This window comes from Pan troglodytes, chromosome 13 (assembly GCF_028858775.2).
Source record: "Pan troglodytes isolate AG18354 chromosome 13, NHGRI_mPanTro3-v2.0_pri, whole genome shotgun sequence".
NCBI classification, from domain to species: domain Eukaryota; kingdom Metazoa; phylum Chordata; class Mammalia; order Primates; family Hominidae; genus Pan; species Pan troglodytes.
The window spans coordinates 35510791-35533587 of NC_072411.2; the positions used below are offsets into that span (position 1 = coordinate 35510791).

The window sequence follows — 22797 nt, forward strand, 5'->3', positions numbered from 1 at the left end:
GAAAGGAAGGCAATAAAAGACCCTCGCTGAAAAAGTCCTTGCACTTTGAAAAACAAACTTATTTTTTTATACAAGAAAACAGAACTTAAACCCCCTTTTTATGTTTGAAATCCTGACAATCAAATAGCTGTGATATTAAGACTTCACAAGCATTAAGTCTTATATCAGCCGTGGTTAGATGTAAATAAATCCACCATAAAAGTCAGTCTAGGCAAAAACGCACTGTAACTTAATTTTCTAAACCACAGGAGCTGGGAAGCAGCTGAACTTCACTAAATCAGACAGTAACAAAATGGATAAACATCCGGGCTCTGTATCTTTTGTGATGGTGTGTCATATCTTGTTAGATTCTCTGCACATTTGTTGTTTTATGAGCAATGATATTATCACTTTATGATCTCAAGGAATAACCCACAACAAGCATAAATTAAGGATGGGACCTGTAGCAGACATTGGGAGTTCCTTGCTAAATTTTCATTGTTGCTTTTATTCTTCACTAACAAAACCCCCATATTGCAGCGGTAGCAATCTACCCAACTGCAAGAGAACATGTCCCAGGCCCCCATGCAGAAAGGAGTAGCAATTATGATGTAAGTAGGAGGCACTGATTGTCATCGTGTGGGCTTTCAGGAAAATTCTCTAAAGGTGCCTGATTTGGCAGGTGCCCTTTTGCCCCTCCCTCTCCGCCTTCTTGCTGGCTGCACTCTGCATCAGTCATATTGTGACCTGAAGTGACCTTGAGAGCAGAAGCCATGTGATAAGAATGGCGGGACAGAAGAGAAAAGGAGTGCAGGCTCCTGATGACATCAAGGAGTCATCCATATCAGCTGTAATTCGCCTTCCTCTGCAGTTCATGTTCCATGGGAGAAAGATAAATCCTTTTTTGTATGTCATAATATTTTAGATGTCTTACTTGCAGGAGTACACAACTCCTAGTTGATGAAATAACCTTGTTATGTAGCGAATTTGAAGGAGGCTGCTGACCCCAAATCAGTAATACATTAGTCTTAAATTATTTTTCCATTAGTAACAATTAGTTGGATAAAGCAAACACAATTTCTTTTTAATTGGCCTTTCTTGTTTAACAGAAGTACTTATTTCCCAGATACTTGGCCAAAGGAAAGTAAACTTTACCAGTCTAAGTAGTGTCAAACCCACACATTTAACCACCTTTCTCTCAGCAACTACATAGCTGCTTATGAACATTATCAGGACTGTCGGACACGTCATAGGTGTAACAAGATCTTTGTATTTCCATTTCTGCACTGTCCAACCAATGTCTTCCATTAACACAGCTATGAGCTTCATCTCTAATGTGCAGCATTCGTAGCAAAGGGGCCCCAGGTAAGAGTAGGTCCTTAAGTCAGGACAAGGATGCATCGTATTTCATACAAAAAGGGGACTTGAGAGGTACATGATGAAGACAGAGATTCCATCTGACAAACTGATTCCCATGTGGCCGGCCTGGAGACAGGGGAAATTGGATTAAATAATTTCTGATGGCTTTATCCAGGCTAAGATTTCAATGATCTTTATAAACCTCCATTAATCATGTAATCATCTTTCCATTTTGGAACTGAATTTAGAGCATTTTAAGATAATGGCTTCCAGTGTCTGTAGAGCCAAAGCTAAAATATGACCTCAAAGAGTCACCCCTTCCCTTGGTGAGATATCAAATCCTACCACTGAGAACTCTTTCTCATTTGATGTGAAGAGAAAGATGCCCACAGAAACACACCTACACCATTTCTAAGACAGAATGGCAATGCAGCCTTAATCTGCATATTTCAAAATAGGATGCTTTTAAAAGATTTTACAGCTGGCTTAAGGATGAGTGTAAAATATTTAAGATGGGAAGAGAAATTATAAGGTAATTATTTTTAGACAGACTGAAGGAACAAAATCTTATGGAAATGGTTTCATTCAGAACAATCAGTAATACAGATCAAAATTAACACTCATGGGTTGCCAAGTAAGGAGAGGTGCAAGGCAACTCAAATAGCATTCGTTTGTGTAATTTGAAAAAAGGAAATCTATTCTTAAAGGGCCAGTTTTTCTCCCTCTCCCATTTTTTAGAATTAGTGAGTAAATCTCAATTCTTTTTTCTAGTATTTTATGCTACACATAATAACTGGTTATGCAAATAAAATGGTACACCTTACAATTTCTAACAATTCTGTTAAGGACAAAAGTTAAACACGATTTTCTCCTCTTGTCTCTGTTTAAATTAGTGTGTAAGTGTGTACGCCCTTTCCCACCACTTTATGTGATTCAGCCTTGATGATAGGTCTCTGTTACATTGCAGCCAGTAAATCTGTTATGAGCTTGGCTGCCATGTGCAACCATGCCTGGAGGCTATGTTAAAAATTCTGAGATCCATGAACATCAGCAAAGTTTTTGTTCAGTTTAAGCTGAACAAACAGAGTTAAAGACAAACTTTATTGAGTTTGGAATGGGCCCATCCATTGTCACTGGACTAGGTACTGACAGGCCGTCAGCTAGAGTAACGTTTATTGGATTAGCGAAAATCTACTAGCTGTTGGAGGAGAGAATAAGGTGCTAGTATTAATCATGGAGAGCATGGGAAAATGAAACTCTTTCAACAATGAAAGCAATGCTCCTTTCTACCATGAAAGTTTTCATCCCTCTTCCTCATCTCAATTTCAAAACGCCATATCCTAAGCATCAAGTGCAATTTAAAAACATGAGCAACATTATGTGTTGGGCATCTAGATGGTTCATGTGTGCAGAGCCGGTGAAAACTTGAAGGGCCTTGCAACATCCTGGCTGCTGTCCAACCAAAACGATGAAATATGGAGTGAGACATTATTTCCTATCCCCACAATGCACACCTACCTTGTAAGTCCACAATGTGACACTGAGTCTTTTGGATTCTGAGTGTCACCTTTGATAAATCTACCACAGGGGAAAAGTAAGCCCCCAAGAAAGGAAAGGAAATTTTGTTATTGTTGTTATATACACCTCCAGAAAAGTTATGGATACATTTTCCTGGATATTAACAGGACTGCAAGAGGAGGATCTGGGTGGCAGGAAGGGGATGAAGAGGAGGCTGATAAGGACTCTCGGGGTTTAGGAACACAGGCACAAGCCACAGTCTGTTTAAATGGTTAAGTTATCAATGTTGTCAAATTGAGATGTCAAAATTATGAGCTGGTCTAGGGGGAATTTCATCTGCATGTAGACAGATCTCATTAGAAAATCCTTAAAATGGTTTTCTACAACTGAAGCAAATCTTGCCTAAGAAAGAGTTGAATCACTACCTGCCTTGTGAAATCTAAATATGCATCTAGTCCATCTTTGGCTAGTGATGGACCTTCCTCGGCTTTACCTGAACTCTCTGCAGTTCTGTGTTCTTTTCTCTCTGATGCTAAGTTCATGGCAAGTAGAACTAACACAAAGCCTTGGTCAATAGTTGTAGCATTTGGCATCTGGCTAAGGAAGGATTTTCTTAGCATTTTCCTTCACAAAGCCAGATTCCATGTATGTTTTGTACAATTCTCTCAAATTGATAGAGACGGGGTCTCACTTTGTTGCTCAGGCTGGTCTGGAACGCCTGGCCTCAGGTGATCCTCCTGCCTTCCAAAATGCCAAGATTACAGGTGTGAACCACCACATTTCGCCCAAATTGGGAGGTGAGCTTCAGCAAAGCCCAAGACTTCATGGGCTAACAATTTCTCTTTGGCTTATATGAGTGTAAGGTTCTTATAGGGCTCCTCTGGGGCCTATCAGAGGAGGCTCATTTAGTCTAGGCCTTCCTTTCACCCATAGTCCCAAAGGTAGACGTCCGGTGTTATCTCCAAGTGAAATCATACCTATGTATAAAGAAATATACTATAATAATTGAAAGAATACCACATGAAGGATTTAACTTTAGTTGTTAAATGAAAATGCTTAAAATGTGTCTGGACACATTTTAATATACTGGGATCCTCAAAAACTGCAATGGCCTGGATTCTGTTGACCTGATAAAGGCCTATTGAGGTATACTAATCATTACAGACAGCTTTCTATGTGAATCATGAAGATGTATTTAACTCATGATCACACAATGCATGGGTAATTAACAAACATGTAATGAGTCTGTAACTTCCTGCTCAGGCGTGGGAAGCACACACTTTCATTAGGAAGCACTTTTACATGAACTATTACTCAAATGTGTGTAGGTCCATGTGGAATGAAATGTTCCTACTTTAAATATCAAGTTCAGTGTTATGTCTGTTTGATATTTAAAACATTGATAAGTACATTTTCAAAAGACTTACGTGGAAAAAGAGGAAAGATAAAACTCGCATCAGTTCATTTTTCCTTTACTAGTAATTAGCAGATAGAAAAAAGGTGCTTTTTGTGACTAATGCTTAGTTTTATGATTTTAAATTATACTCTGTCTCCATTGGATGCATAAATGAGAGCCCTCTGACTACATTTTCCTCTTGCTACCCTTCCAACACTAACAAGGAAATTAGCTCACACATATTCACCACCCAATATGGTTATATACTTTAACATTCAGCAAAAAGTTCTAAATTGCTCACTTACTGAGCTGAATCACATAGAGGGCTGAAATTCATCCATTAATGAATTATTGTATTGCCTGAGGTCTGCTTAGAGCTACCTGATTTTAGAATTAATGGCAGAATAAATCTTAAGAAGGCCAATATATTTTAATTTTATGCATATTACCTATTTGAGCAATATATTCTAACATGAGTTTGGCTGTAAATATCTTATTACTACTAAGTATCAAAAGGAGTTCAGAAATATTCACCAATATACTTCATATTGCAACTTTAAATAAAATTAAAATTTAATCTACACTTCTGAGAATAGAATAATTGTCGCTCATTTACTAGAATAACGCTTAGGAGCAGATGCATATAATGCTCATAAAACCATGAAAGAATAGCCATTGAACATTTAACTAGAATTGTCAGGTACAAACTATAAACTGTAACTTAAAATAATTTTATTTTCTTCCTCTAACTGCAGAAATAGCACCTAAATCAATTAGAGAGAGCTAAGAAATTTAATCTTGAGGAAAAAATAAGATTTTTATTAAGGAGGGAAAAATCCTATCTTTTATTTTTGTATTTAGACCATTTCCTTTACAAAACAGCTAAATACAACATTATGATAAAAATTTCATAGGTAAGCCAAAATAGAGAATTTATAACATTTAAGCTAAATCAAAGCATTATTTATAGTTTTCAGAGAAAAACAGGCTATCTTTTGATATAATACAAATAAAAATCTATTAAAATGATTTTTCTAAATTCGGTTTGGAAGAGAATGGGCTTAAGTAACTTTTCTGTTGGTTGCTAGGAAATCTAAATGATGTTCTTCCTGAACAAGCAACACAAAGCGCTACGTTTTACTGCAGCCAAAGGGAGATGGGATGGGGCAGGTGAATAGAGAGGGGCGGGAAATGACAGCAGGTCTCAGGCAATCTTCATGCTGTGCCCATTGGAAGGAAGGACCTCCAAATAGAAACATTATTTATCTTTGAGAGGTGAAGTCATGGATAACTTTTTCCATTCATTTTCTGTTGTATTTTATGAGTTATATAAGCTAAATGAAGATTTTTTTCTAGAAGTTCTATTTGATTCTTTTTCAAATCTCCTTGATCAAAACTTCTTAATAGTTTACTGGGTTTTGCTTCCATTTTCAAGTTTCTTTATTATTTTTCTAACAGCTACGCATTAGGGTAAAGCTAGAGCTTCAATAATGAGAAGCAGAGATTGAATGACCTAAGGTTTATATCTCTCTCACCTGGTCTCAGTGTGAATGGGCTAGATCAATGGGACAGATCTCCTTTCTGCGCCCACTCAGAGTTCCAAGTCCCAACCAAGCAATTGCTCCACCATCCCCTAGGACATGGTCAACATGTGTGTGGTTAAAGCTAGGTTGATGCCTTCCTGGGCTCCAGCCAAGTGTGAAGAGACAAGAGGGTGCATTGACACATCACTTCTACTTCCATTCTATGTGTGAGATCCTGATGACACAGCCTCACCTGATTGCAAAGAGAACTGAGAAATGTGGCCAAGCTAGGCAGTCATCCATCCTACATACTACTACTACCGTGGAGTAGGTTAAAATGGACTTTATGAGTAGCTACCCATCACAACATGAAACATGAAGATTTCATAGTATATGCCTAATATTTCCAATATCAAAGTCTCTGCAGGTCTGACTCTGCTGTCTATTTCTTCTGCTTTTCACGTACTGTGTCATGTTTCCCTTTATGTTTGAGGATTTTTGACCATGAGTTCATGTTTATGTTCTATGGGAATATATGGTTATGTTCTATGGGAAAATAATTTTGCAGGAATGTTTTGAAGTCTGGGTTAAAGTTGCATTATTTCACATAGGGAATGTATTTGCTTTTGCCTAACAACCCTAAATAATTTTAAAAATGTATTTGCTTAAGTTCTGGTTGGGCCTTATAGGCAAGTTTCCTTGTTGGTATCTTCCAGGCAGTACAGTCAATTCCAGCTCTCATCATTCTGAGATTGCATCCCTTTTGGGTCTCACCTTCATTGGGCTCTGATCTTTACCTGCCGGTCGCATCACATGATAAAGTTGTCAGAGTGGAGCCATAATAGATGGGCAGATGTCTTGGTGCCCACTTTCTTTCTAAATTCCTGTTGTTACTAAATCTTGGCTTCTACAGATTCCTTGTTTTTGTGCCGGCTTCGCAAGGCATTTGAAATTATGGGTTTTTAAAACTGTGTTTGTTTGTTTTATATTTTTAACCAGCATTTTAGTTTTCTTATTGGAAAGAATGGAATTTCTGGTCCAAGATAGCATCAGAAATGGAAGTTCCAAATATACTTTTATACGACAATCATGACCATGATTTTAGAGAGATCTTTACAAGTAGATGAGAACTAGCAACGCAAGCCTAGAGTTTTACTACTGAGTCTTGTGTGTTATATCATACACAGAACTTGGATTTCTTGATCTGTAAAATGGAGAGAATAATAACCATATTACCCATGTCAGTAAGTTATGATGATGACAGAATAAGGAACTTTGCAAATTCTTAAACAGTATTGCCAGTTGGAATTGAGACTGAGAACCTCACAAGCCACAAGCATAAGAGCATGAATATGTCAATAGGCAACAGACATGTTAAAATGCAATGATTTACAAAGCCGTTTTCTGATATCTTCCACAGGCCCTACTCCTGCTGAGCCATCCCTCTCATTATTGGTTTCACCTGTGAAACAGTTCTCTGCCACTGCTGACTTCACCGAATATCTTCTTTGTACTTCCATCTGCGTTTTATGTGAACTCTGGAGCGATTAGTCGCTAATATCAACATTGGTGCACAGTCTAGGAACATTTATTGCTCCCCTGCTTGGCTTAATGTTTCTGACTTGGTACCATAATATTATTAATAGTCACAGGGTACAATAAAAGAAAATTAAGTGTTTATTTTGTTTAGGCTTTAGCCACTTTACCTACAGCCTTTTTCCATTACATTTGCACATAAATGAGCATACGCCACATTTTTTAGATACAAATCAGGTTTTAACTTTGCTAATCATATAGTTTCCTTTCTGGTAGTCTTCCAGGCTGGTTTCAGTGTGACTCCAGATGCATGCATATTGTAGCAAATGAAGAAATGGCCATGTGGTAGATGTTTGCCCTTTTGTGATTCACAAATAGTGTTTTTGCAGAAAACCTATATTTATAAATCCACTCTGAACATTCCTTTTCAATTCCAGGAGCACATCTTTAAGTTTTAGGCTGAAGTCCATTGTTCAATTCCAGATTATTTTCTAGCAAATAGTTGGGAACAACTGCCATGGAATATGTAATCATTGAAGGCATGAGAACCACTTGAAATAAAAGTTACTAGAACCAAGTTTTAGCATTAAATGGCCCCCATTTCTCAGCATGAGAAGCCCAAAGCCCTGAGATACTTAAGTGGGCATCCAAGGCCAATGCAGTGAGTTTATTCCATGTTTCCTACTTTCTCTACCACCTCCTAGGCAATGTTCTTCCAAATGAAGTGTTTGCTTTGCCTTGAAAAGACAAATTAATATTTTACATGGCAAGAAGTCTTTATTCCTTGGTGGGATATTTCCAACTTGATTTATATGATGGTGTTTAAATGCTTAAAAGCTTTTGTAAGGCAGGGTTTCAATCGATTAAAGAATTTAGTTTTCCTTGAGGTTCTTGCATCAGATATTATCTCAGAAGTCCTACTTCCTAAGATTTATAATCCAATCTCTTCCTTATGTTAACCATACCTTTTGGTGAGCATCCCATTGGACCAAGCTTGGGGATTTCAGTTCAGCATCATCATGTGGAGTGACTGCAAACAGCATGGGGGAGCCTGCATGCCCCAACTTTCCATCAACGGGCTCTGGCTGTACAAGACTTCAGTTTGCTTGCTCACCAGCAATACATATGAGTCCTCTGGGCTTCTGGGAATATCTCATAGGTTCAAAAAACAGATGATTTTGAACAGAAAGACAGAAACACAGTATTCCAAGATAATCTGTACACATGAGTCCTTCTTTATTAAATCAAGAACTTTTACCTTTTCACTTAAAGGAAGTACCTTATGGCTTCTCTTTGACATATATGAATTGCCAGCTCCTTGAGGATAGAAATGGCACCTATCATAGTACCTAGGTACATAAATGTTCAGCAAACATTTGCTAAATGAATAAATAAAATAAATGGGCTGGGAGTGGTGGCTCACACCTGTAATCCCAGCACTTTGGGGGGCCGAGGCAGGTGGATCATGAGGTCAGGAGATTGAGACCATCCCGGCTAACACGGTGAAACCCAATCTCTACTAAAAATACAAAAAAATTAGCCGGGTGTGGTGGCCGGTGCCTGTAGTCCCAGCTACTCAGGAGGCTGAGACAGGAGAATGGTGTGAACCTGGGAGGCAGAGCTTTCAGTGAGCCGAGATCCCACCACTGCACTCCAGCCTGGGTGAGAGAGTGAGACTCCATCTTAAATAAATAAACAAATAAATAAATAAATGTGGAAATAAGTTAATGAGGAGTAGCCTGAGATGTGGGAAGAAGGCAGTGAGGAGTAGAAAACTTGGATGCCACCTTGTCATTGCCTTCAGCTTTGTCTGGACTGAGACTTCAACTTAAGAAGAGAACTTGCAAGTCAGACACTCCTCATCACTTGCCAACGTGGCATGGGGCTCTCGGTGAAGCTTGATGTTTCCATCTGTAACATGGGGCCAATTATAGACTAATTGAGAAGATCACATGATTTAAGATATGTAAATACACAGAATAGTATCTGGCACTGCTTTTGCTTTTTTATTATTATTATTATACTTTAAGTTTTAGGGTACATGTGCACATTGTGCAGGTTAGTTACATACGTATACATGTGCCATGCTGGTGCGCTGCACCCACTAACTCGTCATCTAGCATTAGGTGTATCTCCCAGTGCTATCCCTCCCCCCTCCCCCCACCCCACAACAGTCCCCAGAGTGTAATATTCCCCTTCCTGTGTCCATGTGATCTCATTGTTCAATTCCCACCTATGAGTGAGAATATGCGGTGTTTGGTTTTCTGTTCTTGAGATAGTTTACTGAGAATGATGATTTCCAATTTCATCCATGTCCCTACAAAGGACATGAACTCATCATTTTTTATGGCTGCATAGTATTCCATGGTGTATATGTGCCACATTTTCTTAATCCAGTCTATCATTGTTGGACATTTGGGTTGGTTCCAAGTCTTTGCTATTGTGAATAATGCCGCAATAAACATACGTGTGCATGTGTCTTTATAGCAGCATGATTTATAGTCCTTTGGGTATATACTCAGTAATGGGATGGCTGGGTCAAATGGTATTTCCAGTTCTAGATCCCTGAGGAATCGCCACACTGACTTCCACAATGGTTGAACTAGTTTACAGTCCCACCAACAGTGTCAAAGTGTTCCTATTTCTCCACATCCTCTCCAGCACCTGTTGTTTCCTGACTTTTTAATGATTGCCATTCTAACTGGTGTGAGATGGTACCTCATTGTGGTTTTGATTTGCATTTCTCTGATGGCCAGTGATGATGAGCATTTTTTCATGTGTCTTTTGGCTGCATAAATGTCTTCTTTTGAGAAGTGTCTGTTCATGTCCTTCGCCCACTTTTTGATGGAGTTGTTTGTTTTTTTCTTGTAAATTTGTTTGAGTTCATTGTAGATTCTGGATATTAGCCCTTTGTCAGATGAGTAGGTTGCGAAAATTTTCTCCCATTTTGTAGGTTGCCTGTTCACTCTGATGGTAGTTTCTTTTGCTGTACAGAAGCTCTTTAGTTTAATGAGATCCCATTTGTCAATTTTGTCTTTTGTTGCCATTGCTTTTGGTGTTTTAGACATGAAGTCCTTGCCCATGCCTATGTCCTGAATGGTAATGCCTAGGTTTTCTTCTAGGGTTTTTATGGTTTTAGGTCTAACGTTTAAGTCTTTAATCCATGTTGAATTGATTTTTGTATAAGGTGTAAGGAAGGGATCCAGTTTCAGCTTTCTACATATGGCTAGCCAGTTTTCCCAGCACCATTTATTAAATAGGGAATCCTTTCCTCATTGCTTGTTTTTCTCAGGTTTGTCAAAGAACAGATAGTTGTAGATATGCGGCATTATTTCTGAGGGCTCTGTTCTGTTCCATTGATCTATATCCCTGTTTTGGTACCAGTACCATGCTGTTTTGGTTACTGTAGCCTTGTAGTATAGTTTGAAGTCAGGTAGTGTGATGCCTCCAGCTTTGTTCTTTTGGCTTAGGATTGACTTGGCGATGCGGGCTCTCTTTTGGTTCCATATGAACTTTAAAGTAGTTTTTTCCAGTTCTGTGAAGAAAGGCATTGGTAGCTTGATGGGGATGGCATTGAATCTATAAATTACCTTGGGCAGTATGGCCATTTTCATGATATTGATTCTTCCTACCCATGAGCATGGAATGTTCTTCCATTTGTTTGTATCCTCTTTTATTTCCTTGAGCAGTGGTTTGAAATTCTCCTTGAAGAGGTCCTTCACATCCCTTGTAAGTTGGATTCCTAGGTATTTTATTCTCTTTGAAGCAATTGTGAATGGCAGTTCACTCATGATTTGGCTCTCTGTTTGTCTGTTGTTGGTGTATAAGAATGCTTGTGATTTTTGTACATTGATTTTGTATCCTGAGACTTTGCTGAAGTTGCTTATCAGCTTAAGGAGATTTTGGGCTGAGATAATGGGTTTTCTAGATATACAATCATGTCATCTGCAAACAGGGACAATTTGACTTCCTCTTTTCCTAATTGAATACCCTTTATTTCCTTCTCCTGCCTAATTGCCCTGGCCAGAACTTCCAACACTATGTTGAATAGGAGTGGTGAGAGAGGGCATCCCTGTCTTGTGCCAGTTTTCAAAGGGAATGCTTCCAGTTTTTGCCCATTCAGTATGATATTGGCTGTGGGTTTGTCATAAATAGCTCTTATTATTTTGAAATACGTCCCATCAATACCTAATTTATTGAGAGTTTTTAGCATGAAGGGTTGTTGAATTTTGCCAAAGGCTTTTTCTGCATCTATTGAGATAATCATGTGGTTTTTGTCTTTGGCTCTGTTTATATGCTGGATTACATTTATTGATTTGCATATATTGAACCAGCCTTGCATCCCAGGGATGAAGCCCACTTGATCATGGTGGATAAGCTTTTTGATGTGCTGATGGATTCGTTTTGCCAGTATTTTATTGAGGATTTTTGCATCAATGTTCATCAGGGATATTGGTCTAAAATTCTCTTTTTTTGTTGTGTCTCTGCCTGGCTTTGGTATCAGAATGATGCTGGCCTCATAAAATGAGTTAGGGAGGATTCCCTCTTTTTCTATTGATTGGAATAGTTTCAGAAGGAATGGTACCAGTTCCTCCTTGTACCTCTGGTAGAATTTGGCTATGAATCCATCTGGTCCTGGACTCTTTTTGGTTGGTAAGCTATTGATTATTGCCACAATTTCAGATCCTGTTATTGGTCTATTCAGAGATTCAACTTATTCCTGGTTTAGTCTTGGGAGAGTGTATGTGTCGAGGAATTTATCCATTTCTTCTAGATTTTCTAGTTTATTTGCATAGAGGTGTTTGTAGTATTCTCTGATGGTGGTTTGTATTTCTGTGGGATCGGTGGTGATATCCCCTTTATCATTTTTTATTGCGTCTATTTGATTCTTCTCTCTTTTCTTCTTTATTAGCCTTGCTAGCAGTCTATCAATTTTGTTGATCCTTTCAAAAAACCAGCTCCTGGATTCATTAATTTTTTGAAGGGTTTTTTGTGTTTCTATTTCCTTCAGTTCTGCTCTGATTTTAGTTATTTCTTGCCTTCTGCTAGCTTTTGAATGTGTTTGCTCTTGCTTTTCTAGTTCTTTTAATTGTGATGTTAGGGTGTCAATTTTGGATCTTTCCTGCTTTCTCTTGTGGGCATTTAGTGCTGTAAATTTCCCTCTACATACTGCTTTGAATGCATCCCAGAGATTCTGGTATATTGTGTCTTTGTTCTCGTTGGTTTCAAAGAACATCTTTATTTCTGCCTTCATTTCGTTATGTACCCAGTAGTCATTCAGGAGCAGGTTGTTCAGTTTCCATGTAGTTGAGTGGTTTTGAGTGAGATTCTTAATCCTGAGTTCTAGTTTGATTGCACTGTGCTCTGAGAGATAGTTTGTTATAATTTCTGTTCTTTTACATTTGCTGAGGAGAGCTTTACTTCCAAGTATGTGGTCAATTTTGGAATAGGTGTGGTGTGGTGCTGAAAAAAATGTATATTCTGTTGATTTGGGGTGGAGAGTTCTGTAGATGTCTATTAGGTCCGCTTGGTGCAGAGCTGAGTTCAATTCCTGGGTATCCTTGTTGACTTTGTGTCTCATTGATCGGTCTAATGCTGACAGTGGGGTGTTAAAGTCTCCATTATTAATGTGTGGGAATCTAAGTCTCTTTGTAGGTCACTCAGGACTTGCTTTATGAATCTTGGTGCTCCTGTGTTGGGTGCATATATATTTAGGATAGTCAGCTGTTCTTGTTGAATTGATCCCTTTACCATTATGTAATGGCCATCTTTGTCTCTTTTGATCTTTGTTGGTTTAAAGTCTGTTTTATCCGAGAGTAGGATTGCAACCCCTGCCTTTTTTTGTTTTCCATTTGCTTGGTAGATCTTCCTCCATCCTTTGATTTTGAGCCTATGTGTGTCTCTGAACGTGAGATGGGTTTCCTGAATACAGCACACTGATGGGTCTTGACTCTTTATCCAATTTGCCAGTCTGTGTCTTTTAATTGGAGAATTTAGTCCATTTACATTTAAAGTTAATATTGTTATGTGTGAATTTGGTCCTGTCATTATGATGTTAGCTGGTTATTTTGCTCATTAGTTGATGCAGTTTCTTCCTAGTCTCGATGGTCTTTACATTTTGGCATGATTTTGCAGTGGCTGGTACTGGTTTTTCCTTTCCATATTTAGCGCTTCCTTCAGGAGCTCTTTTAGGGCAGGCCTGGTGGTGACAAAATCTCTCAGCATTTGCTTGTCTGTAAAGTATTTTATTTCTCCTTCACTTATGAAGCTTAGTTTGGCTGGATATGAAATTCTGGGTTGAAAATTCTTTTCTTTAAGAATGTTGAATATTGGCCCCCACTCTCTTCTGGCTTGTAGGGTTTCTGCTGAGAGATCCGCTGTTAGTCTTATGGGCTTCCCTTTGAGGGTAACCCGACCTTTCTCTCTGGCTGCCCTTAACATTTTTTCCTTCATTTCAACTTTGGTGAATCTGACAATTATGTGTCTTGGAGTTGCTCTTCTCGAGGAGTATCTTTGTGGCGCTCTCTGTATTTCCTGAATCTGAACGTTGGCCTACCTTGCTAGATTGGGGAAGTTCTCCTGGATAATATCCTGCAGCGTGTTTTCCAACTTGGTTCCATTCTCCCCATCACTTTCAGGTACACCAATCAGATGTAGATTTGGTCTTTTCACATAGTCCCATATTTCTTGGAGGCTTTGCTCATTTCTTTTTATTCTTTTTTCTCTAAACTTCCCTTCTCACTTCATTTCATTCATTTCATCTTCCATTGCTGATACCCTTTCTTCCAGTTGATCGCATCGGCTCCTGAGGCTTCTACATTCTTCATGTAGTTCTCGAGCCTTGGTTTTCAGCTCCATCAGCTCCTTTAAGCACTTCTCTGTGTTGGTTATTCTAGTTATACATTCTTCTAAATTTTTTTCAAAGTTTTCAACTTCTTTGCCTTTGGTTTGAATGTCCTCCTGTAGCTCAGAGTAATTTGATCGTCTGAAGCCTTCTTCTCTCAGCTCAACAAAGTCATTCTCCATCCAGCTTTGTTCTGTTGCTGGTGTGGAACTGCGTTCCTTTGGAGGAGGAGAGGCGCTCTGCTTTTTAGAGTTTCCAGTTTTTCTGTTCTGCTTTTTCCCCATCTTTGCGGTTTTATCTACTTTTGGTCTTTGATGATGGTGATGTACAGATGGGTTTTTGGTGTGGATGTCCTTTCTGTTTGTTAGTTTTCCTTCTAACAGACAGGACCCTCAGCTGCAGGTCTGTTGGAATACCCTGCCGTGTGAGGTGTCAGTGTGCCCCTGCTGGGGGGTGCCTCCCAGTTAGGCTGCTCGGGGGTCAGGGGTCAGGGACCCACTTGAGGAGGCAGTCTGCCCATTCTCAGATCTCCAGCTGCGTACTGGGAGAACCACTGCTCTCTTCAAAGCTGTCAGACAGGGACATTTAAGTCCGCAGAGGTTACTGCTGTCTTTTTGTTTGTCTGTGCCCTGCCCCCAGAGGTGGAGCCTACAGAGGCAGGCAGGCCTCCTTGAGCTGTGGTGGGCTCCACCCAGTTCGAGCTTCCTGGGTGCTTTGTTTACCTAATCAAGGCTGGGCAATGGCGGGTGCCCCTCCCCCAGCCTTGCTGCCGCCTTTCAGTTTGATCTCAGACTGCTGTGCTAGTAATCAGCGAGACTCCATGGGCGTGGGACCCTCCGAGCCAGGTGCGGGATATAATCTCATGGTGCGCCATTTTTTAAGCCTGTCGGAAAAGTGCAGTATTCAGGTGGGAGTGACCCGATTTTCCAGGTGTTGTCCGTCACCCCTTTCTTTGACTATGAAAGGGAACTCCCTGACCCCTTGCGCTTCCCAAGTGAGGCAATGCCTCACCCTGCTTTGGCTTGCGCACGGTGCGCGCACCCACTGACCTGCGCCCACTGTCTGGCACTCCCTAGTGAGATGAACCCAGTACGTCAGATAGAAATGCAGAAATCACCCATCTTCTGCATCGCTCACGCTGGGAGCTGTAGACCGGAGCTGTTCCTATTTGGCCATCTTGGCTCCTCCCCCCTGCTTTTGCTTTTATGTACTGATCATCATCATCATCATCAATCATCAGTTATTCCACAAGAAACTCGGGATTACACTTTTTGATCCTAAAAACAGTTCAGCTCAATTGTCAGCTCTTTAATTTTTTTTTCACAGGTTAGAGTCCTCTCAGGTTGCATGCACCATCCTTGGGTGCACACCCCTCTTTTGTGGGTGTGCTCACCTGTCATCTTGGCCTCAGCACGAACAGCCACTTTACTCCTGCTAAGTGAGTGGCTCATATGCACTTTTTTAGACTGTATTGGATTTTATAAAACCTTAAAATTGGTAATTTAAGTGCCACTAGCAACTTGTCTTTAACAGGTGGAGAGAGATCTGGAGCCCATCCTAGGAAAAAGCAAATGACATTTCTCTCTTGTGACCCAGTCATTGCAAATTTGGTCTGTCTTTGCAAGGAACCTAGTGCTAGAGCCATTGCTAGGTTTTCATATCAGGGGGAATAAAAACCTTGGAGGGGAGGGGGGAAGCAAGCAGGCAGAGGGTCTCAAGCTGTGGGTTGGTTGGGGTATATATACTTAGAAAGACACTGCCTTTGGTGATCTCCTGATAATTGCTTTCCAGGACCACTGATGCTTTGGATACACAGTTAACATGGCTTCCTCCCAGGCTTTATCATCATAGGCTAAACTCCTCTTGCATGAATCTCTTACCTAAGGTAATGTTGATCAGCCACTACTCCTCTCCCCTTGTCCTGACCAAATGCCCTCTACTGTCTGTCACCTCATCAGGGCTACCACTGCAATGCCCAGGAGATGATGCAAGCCATCCCTACCTCACTTGAAAAATTATCTTACTCAAGTCTCAAACTTTCAAGACCATATGTTATGCTTTAGTTTGACATGGTCATTGATCATAAACTTTTATTTATTTTTCTTTTTATCTCAACTTAGTGTCCTGGATGTAGAAATTTAATTGAGTAAACTTCTAGAAGCAATTGTTATAGACTAACATAAAAGAAAAACCTGAGGGTAAATATAAAATCATCCACAATCCCACCATCTTAACTCTAATAATACCTTTACCATTTTAATGCAGCAAATCACCCTTTTTATATGTAATTTTATGTAGCTGTAACCAGATTCTACTTGAGCCTTTGCCTGCCCTAAAATTCTGCTTGTTTCCATGATATTATAAACATTATTTTCCATATGTGAGAAAAACATATTTTCTCACAGTTGTAATACAGGGTTTATAACTATCATTTTAATGTCTGCATACTGTAACTTTCCTTTAGGTTTCTTATAAATTATCTTGTATCTAGTAGCGTAAGATATCAAGAGCATCTTATGCTTCTAGACATTACTGTGGCTTTAGATGCTTTTCATTTAATTATATGATGAAGATCTTGGTGCAATGGAGTTTTGGCACTTTGATTATTTTGTAAGGTTTTATTATTGCTTCTCCTCTCCTTTTTAGGCTCCCCTCCACCACCTATCCTTTAAAGGTTGGGGTTCTCTTGGGTTTCATGCACAAGCCTCCTTCCACACGTCTCTTCGGCCCTTAGTAAGCTCATCTACTATCAAGCAAGGCCTTACCTCCCCAAACATTCTTCAGGGTCTGAGACCCATATTTACTAACCCTGCAAAAATGTACCATGTAATCACATTAACTCCTCAAATATTTTCCCAAACACTAAACAATAACTTCTCCTAGAAGCTGCTCTACCTTCTGAGCAGATATTCTCAGATAATGGCACCCCTATCCACCAGATCTGCTTGGTTAGCAACACCTCTAGGAATCTTCTCTCTCTCTTCTCCGTATCCAATAGGCATCAAGTCCTCTGCAGTGCTGCCTTAGAAATCTCTTTACATGTTGGATTGCTTCTCTTATTGGCTTCCACATGGCCACTGCCTTGATCCAGGCCTTTATCGTCTTGATAAAGATGATAATTGTTACCTGGTTTCCATGCTAAAAATTTCTTACCACTGCAACCAGTTTGATCTTAAACAAAGCTCCCTGATTAAAAATTTAGTTAGGGCCGGGCGCGGTGGCTCACACCTGTAATCCAAGCACTTTGGGAGGCCAAGGCGGGTGGATCATGAGGTCAGGAGATTGAGACCATCCTGACCAAGATGGTGAAACCCCATCTTTACTAAAAATACAAAAATTAGCCAGGCCTAGTGGCCTGTGCCTGTAGTCCCAGCTACTCAGGAGGCTGAGGTAGGAGAATCGCTTGAACCCGGGAGTCAGAGGTTGCAGTGAGCCGAGATCGAGCCACTGCACTCCAGCCTGGGCGACAGAGCGAGACTCCGTCTCAAAAAAAAAAAATTAATTAATTTAGCTTTTTATTGACTACAGAAGTAGTTGTCAAAGTTTAGCATGCCTCAGAATAACCTAGAGGACTTGTGAAATCAGAGCTTGCTGGGTATTATCGCCCAGAGTTTCTGATTCAGTAGGTTTCATGGGGTTGTGAGGAGACGGACAGCAGAGAATCTGCAATTCTAATGAGTTTCCAGGGGATACTGATACTGCTATTCTGGGAGCCACACTTTGAAAACCACTGTTCTATAAGATAATAGTTAGTTTCTAATCATATACATTTTGAAATCGGGGCTCAGTTTATCCTTCCAGCCTTACTTTGTAAAAGTTGTCTAGTGAAAATTACTTTTCAGCTATTCTAAAATTACCAACTATATGTGGTTGCTATCTGCTTTCAAAATTACCCCTCGTTGTATATGCTGTAACTTCTGCCTGAACAGCCTCATATTTAAGTTTTTCTTTGTCAATTGGCAAACAGTGCCAATTGGCAAGCCAGTTACTACAGAGCTACAAATTCAAACATGTATCTAGAGCAGTTCAAGAGCAAAAATGCATAAAGCAGGAGGAAGGAAGAATAAAGAGAGTTCCATTTAAAGTACTGTATAATCCAGCAAACCCACAAATGGGTACATATCCAAAGGAAATGAAATTAGTATGAAAGAAAGTGAATCAGAGGTATCTGTGCTCCCATGTTTATTGCAGCACTACTCCCAACAGACAAGATAGGGAATCAACCTAAGTGTCTGTCAACAGATGAATGGATAAAGAAAATGTGATATCTATCTATCTATCTATCTATCTATCTATCTATCTATCTATCTATCTACACACACACACACACGTACATACATATACACACACACAATGGAATACTATTCAGCCATAAAAAGAAGGAAATACTGTCATTTCTACAACATAGATGGACCTGGAGAACATTATACTAAGTGAAATAAGCCAGGCATAGAAAGACAAACACCACATGATTTCACTTATACGTGAAATCTTAAAGAGTTGACCTCACAGAAGCAGAGAGTAGAATGATGGTTATGAGGGGCTGGTGAAACTGCAAGGCAAGGATTGAGGAGATATTAGTCGAAGGACATAGAATTTCACTTAGACTGCAGGAATAAGTTCAAGAGATCTATTGTGCAACATGGTGAATAGAGTTAATAGTAATGTATTTCATATTTGAAAATTGATAAGGGAATAGATTTTAAGTGTTCTCATATTAAAATATGGGAGGCAATGCATATGTTAATTAGTTTGATCTAGCCATTCTACAATGTTGCATATATAAAAACATGGTTATGTACACCATTAAAATGTACAATTTTTGTAGATACAAAAAATAAACAAATAATGAATAATAAATAAAAGGGCAGCCTCTCTCTCCTAATTATCCCCTGAGAATATTGCTAAGTCTTTGGAATTTTTCAATAGAAGCCATAATTCTAGGTTTTTTTTTTGTTGTTGTTGTTGTTGTTTTTGAGACACAGTCTTGCTCTGTTGCCCAGGCTAGAGTGCAGTGGCACAATCTCGGCTCACTGCAACCTCTGCCTCCTGGGGTCAAGTGATTCTCCTACTTCAGCCTCCTGAGTAGCTGGAATTACAGGTGCGTGCCACCAAGCCCAGCTAATTTTTGTATTTTTGGTAGAGCTGTGGTTTCACCATGTGGACCAGGCTGGTCTCAAACTCCTGACCTCGTGATCCGCCCGCCTCAGCCTCCCAAAGTGCTGGGATTACAGGTGTGAGCCACCATGCCCAGCCTAGAATTCCAGATTTCTAAGCAAAGTCTCCACATTCTTAGATAGTGGTAATGGATTTCAACAAATGTAAAACCATATGCTGGCTGAATTAAACATATCTGCAGGCTGAATTCAGCCCAAGGCCCATAAGTTTGCAACTATAGTGCTACTCCTTATTCAAGACCAAGTCCAATAACTGTTCCTCCACACAGCATTCCCAATGTCTCCCAGGACTCCCAATGTGCACACACACATGCACAAGCTTAGTCACACTGTCCTTTCTGTTCTTAAGGTACTGTGTTAAAATTTATATAAAAGCATGTGCTTCAATTAAGCCATCTACATAAATGACATCCTCAACCCACAACTAAAGGCTCAAGAGCAGAAACTTAGATTAACTTCTTTTTTTCTTATTTTCTAATGTAGTATGCCTATCAAATATCTGTTGAAGGATGGAAGAAAGATCGAATAAACAAATAAAGGTAAACTCTATTAGAAAATAGCAGGCGATATCTTATTCCATACATCTTAACTTCCCTTTGTATGGATTTCCTCAGTGACATGTTAGATTTTTCACAATGAAACAGTCAAATTTTAGCCATGCTTTCCACAGATGTACAGAAAACTGTTAGTCCAAGCTAATATAAACACTGGAAGGATTTAGATCAAGCAGCATTATTTTAACCTGTCTTTCAAGAGAAAAATGATGGAATGATTCATGACAGTGACTAAAGGCATCAATATTCTCTTATCATAACTCCAGGTAAGCTTTCACATACATGCAATTAATCACAGCATTATAAATGGGAAAAGGTATGTGTCAACCCAAGAATCAGCTGTCTCCTACCTATTTAATCCAAAGAAACCCAACAAAAACAAAAAGCAGAACAGCAAGAACAAAAAATCAGTTCTGTACTGTGCCAGACAAAGATGAAGTCAAACCAGAAGATTCTTCCTTATCCTCCATCCATGTCTCTTTTTTATTCCTGAAGTTGTCCAGCCTCACAGTTCTGCATGTGATTTGAAAGCAGTTAAATAGAAAGTTAAAAGTTTTTGAATTAATTTTAACAGAGGTTTTGTTGAGCCCTGAAGGGTCTTTCCTAAGAAGAAAATGTTATTGTCAATGGTGCCCTTCAATTTATACTTTCTGTCTTAATAAAACTGGTTGCAGAGTGTGCAATGCAAAGTCAGTTTGCCTTTCATCTTTTACTAAGCATTAAAGCATTGAGGAAAGGAAAAAACACTTTAAGATAATTGCAATTTTCTTCAATTATATAATATAACTTCATAACCTGTAAGGGTTTTCATTAACCAAGGTTCATCAATTCTAATCGGGCTGCCCTCGCATTGGAGAGGCCCATACCAGTGTAATTAAAGCTGCCGATTCTGCTGACAGCATTCTTCAGTTTCCAGGGCCCTTATCATTGATGGATAAGTCATCGAGCAGCATGTGATGGCCCTACATATTGCCTTCCTGCCTTCACTTTTCAGGAGAGAAGCTAATCTCCATGCTTTTAATTTACTCTTCATACATTCTTCCCCTAGAGCCAATGATATTAATCAGTGTTTTAAAAGAAAGAAATTAGGCAAAATTATGTTTTAAAATGTTTAAATAGAGCCATCTGTCTTCAGTTCTCCTTCCCCCTTTCTCGTGGAATAGGCTTCATGCTCTTATAGCTCATTGATTTTTATATCATGGATTAATATTTTCTTTAGGAAAATACATCTGATTTCCCGGATCCTCTAACATAAAGTACCTAAATCAATAAGGTAGTTACAGATGATGCTGTTATAATTACCTCTTTTCTTTCAGAACAGCTTCTCATCATGAGTTAGATGTGAGATTGGAATGCATGCCATGGTCCCTTATTTGAAATGACTCAGGCTACCACAACAGAACCAAGCCTGCAGAGGTCTGGCTCTGAACAACCTTTTCTCACACATCCGCTTTTGTTGGTCAGTCTCAATACTTTCTCCAAAAGCACTATTTTAATCATGATACTCCCTTATGGAGAAACTTAAGGTTGGATTAAACTATCCTAGTCAGCAATTAAACACTTTCTCCGAAGTCATTGTGCTACGAGACTCTAATTTTACTTCCTTAGAAGAGCAAAAAGGAGTGAGGAACATTGACCTTGAGCCCAGGCATTCTGGCCCAGTGGTCTGCCTTCATCAGAGCTGGTTGCTCCTGCTGTAGGTTCAAGGTCAGTGAACTCTGACTATTGCTTTCAGCTTGCCATTGGAGAGCTGTATCCTCCCTTTGATAAAATCTTCTTGGCTGACTTATTTTCAGCTTGAACATTCTGCTCTATCTGCTCCAGGAAGACAGATCTGCTTTTGGTGCCCTGCCCATGACTTACATATCTTCCACTTAGTTACAAGACAGCCTCCTTTTCCTCAGGGGATCTGTTCCAAGACCTTCAGTGGATGCCTGAAACCTCAAGTAGAACCCAACCCTATATACACTATGTTTTTTCCTACACATACACACCCATGATAGAGTTTAATTTATAAATTAGATACCACAAGAGATTAACAATAACTACTAATAAAATAGAACAATTATAACCATATACTGCAATAAAAGTTATGTGAATGTGGTCTCTCTCACTCTCAAAATATCTTACTGTACTGTACTCATCATTTTTTTCTTCTTGTGATGATGTGATAACTTAGGCTACTAAGTGACTCACGGGTGTGTGGCATATTCAGTGTGGACCTGCTGGATGAAGGGATGATGCACATCCTGGGCAGGATGGTGCAGGTCAGCATGAGATTTTATCAGGCTACTCAGAACGGTGTGCAATTTAAAACCTATGAATTATTTATTTCTGGAATTTTCCATTTACTATTTTCAGACCATGGTTGATAGTAATTGACACTGCAGAAAGCAAAACTGAGGATAAGAGGGGACTGCTGTGCTGAGATTTATATGACATTCATCCAGCAGTATTTTTTATAAACACTCTTATTATTCCATTGCACCTGGATCCACATCAAGCCTTTAAAAAACAGAGGAAAACTAAGGACTCCCTCATGAAGAACTAAATCTTCAAAATCTGGTTTCAAACTCACTTTCTCTTTTAGATATTGTTCTCTATCACAGTGAATCTCACCTGGTTCCAATCATGCCAGCAAGTCCACTGCCCTTTACTGACAGCAGCAGTGACTTTTGCAATATTACTGATATTTCTAATACCTATTCCTGACACATTTCTTTGCATTTTTCCTAGCAACCCCATTTGATAATGAACTTCTTAAGGGCAATGATCTTTGTTTTCTTTGAAACTTCTTCCAACAGGTGCAAGAGGAACCCTGGATTTGGAGTCAGTAACTCCAACATTTACTAGCACTGGGATCTTGAACCTTCCTAGAAATCTCTGGAAGACTCAGTTTATTATCATTACA

At 39.4% G+C, this 22797-nt stretch overlaps 1 protein-coding gene across 6 annotated transcripts in view; it reads right to left on the reverse strand.

Annotated features, from left to right (window-relative positions):
- Window positions 1-22797, reverse strand: part of NCKAP5 (NCK associated protein 5) — a 996333-nt gene that overhangs the window by 782248 nt on the left and 191288 nt on the right. The gene's annotated exons all lie outside the window — the stretch shown is intronic.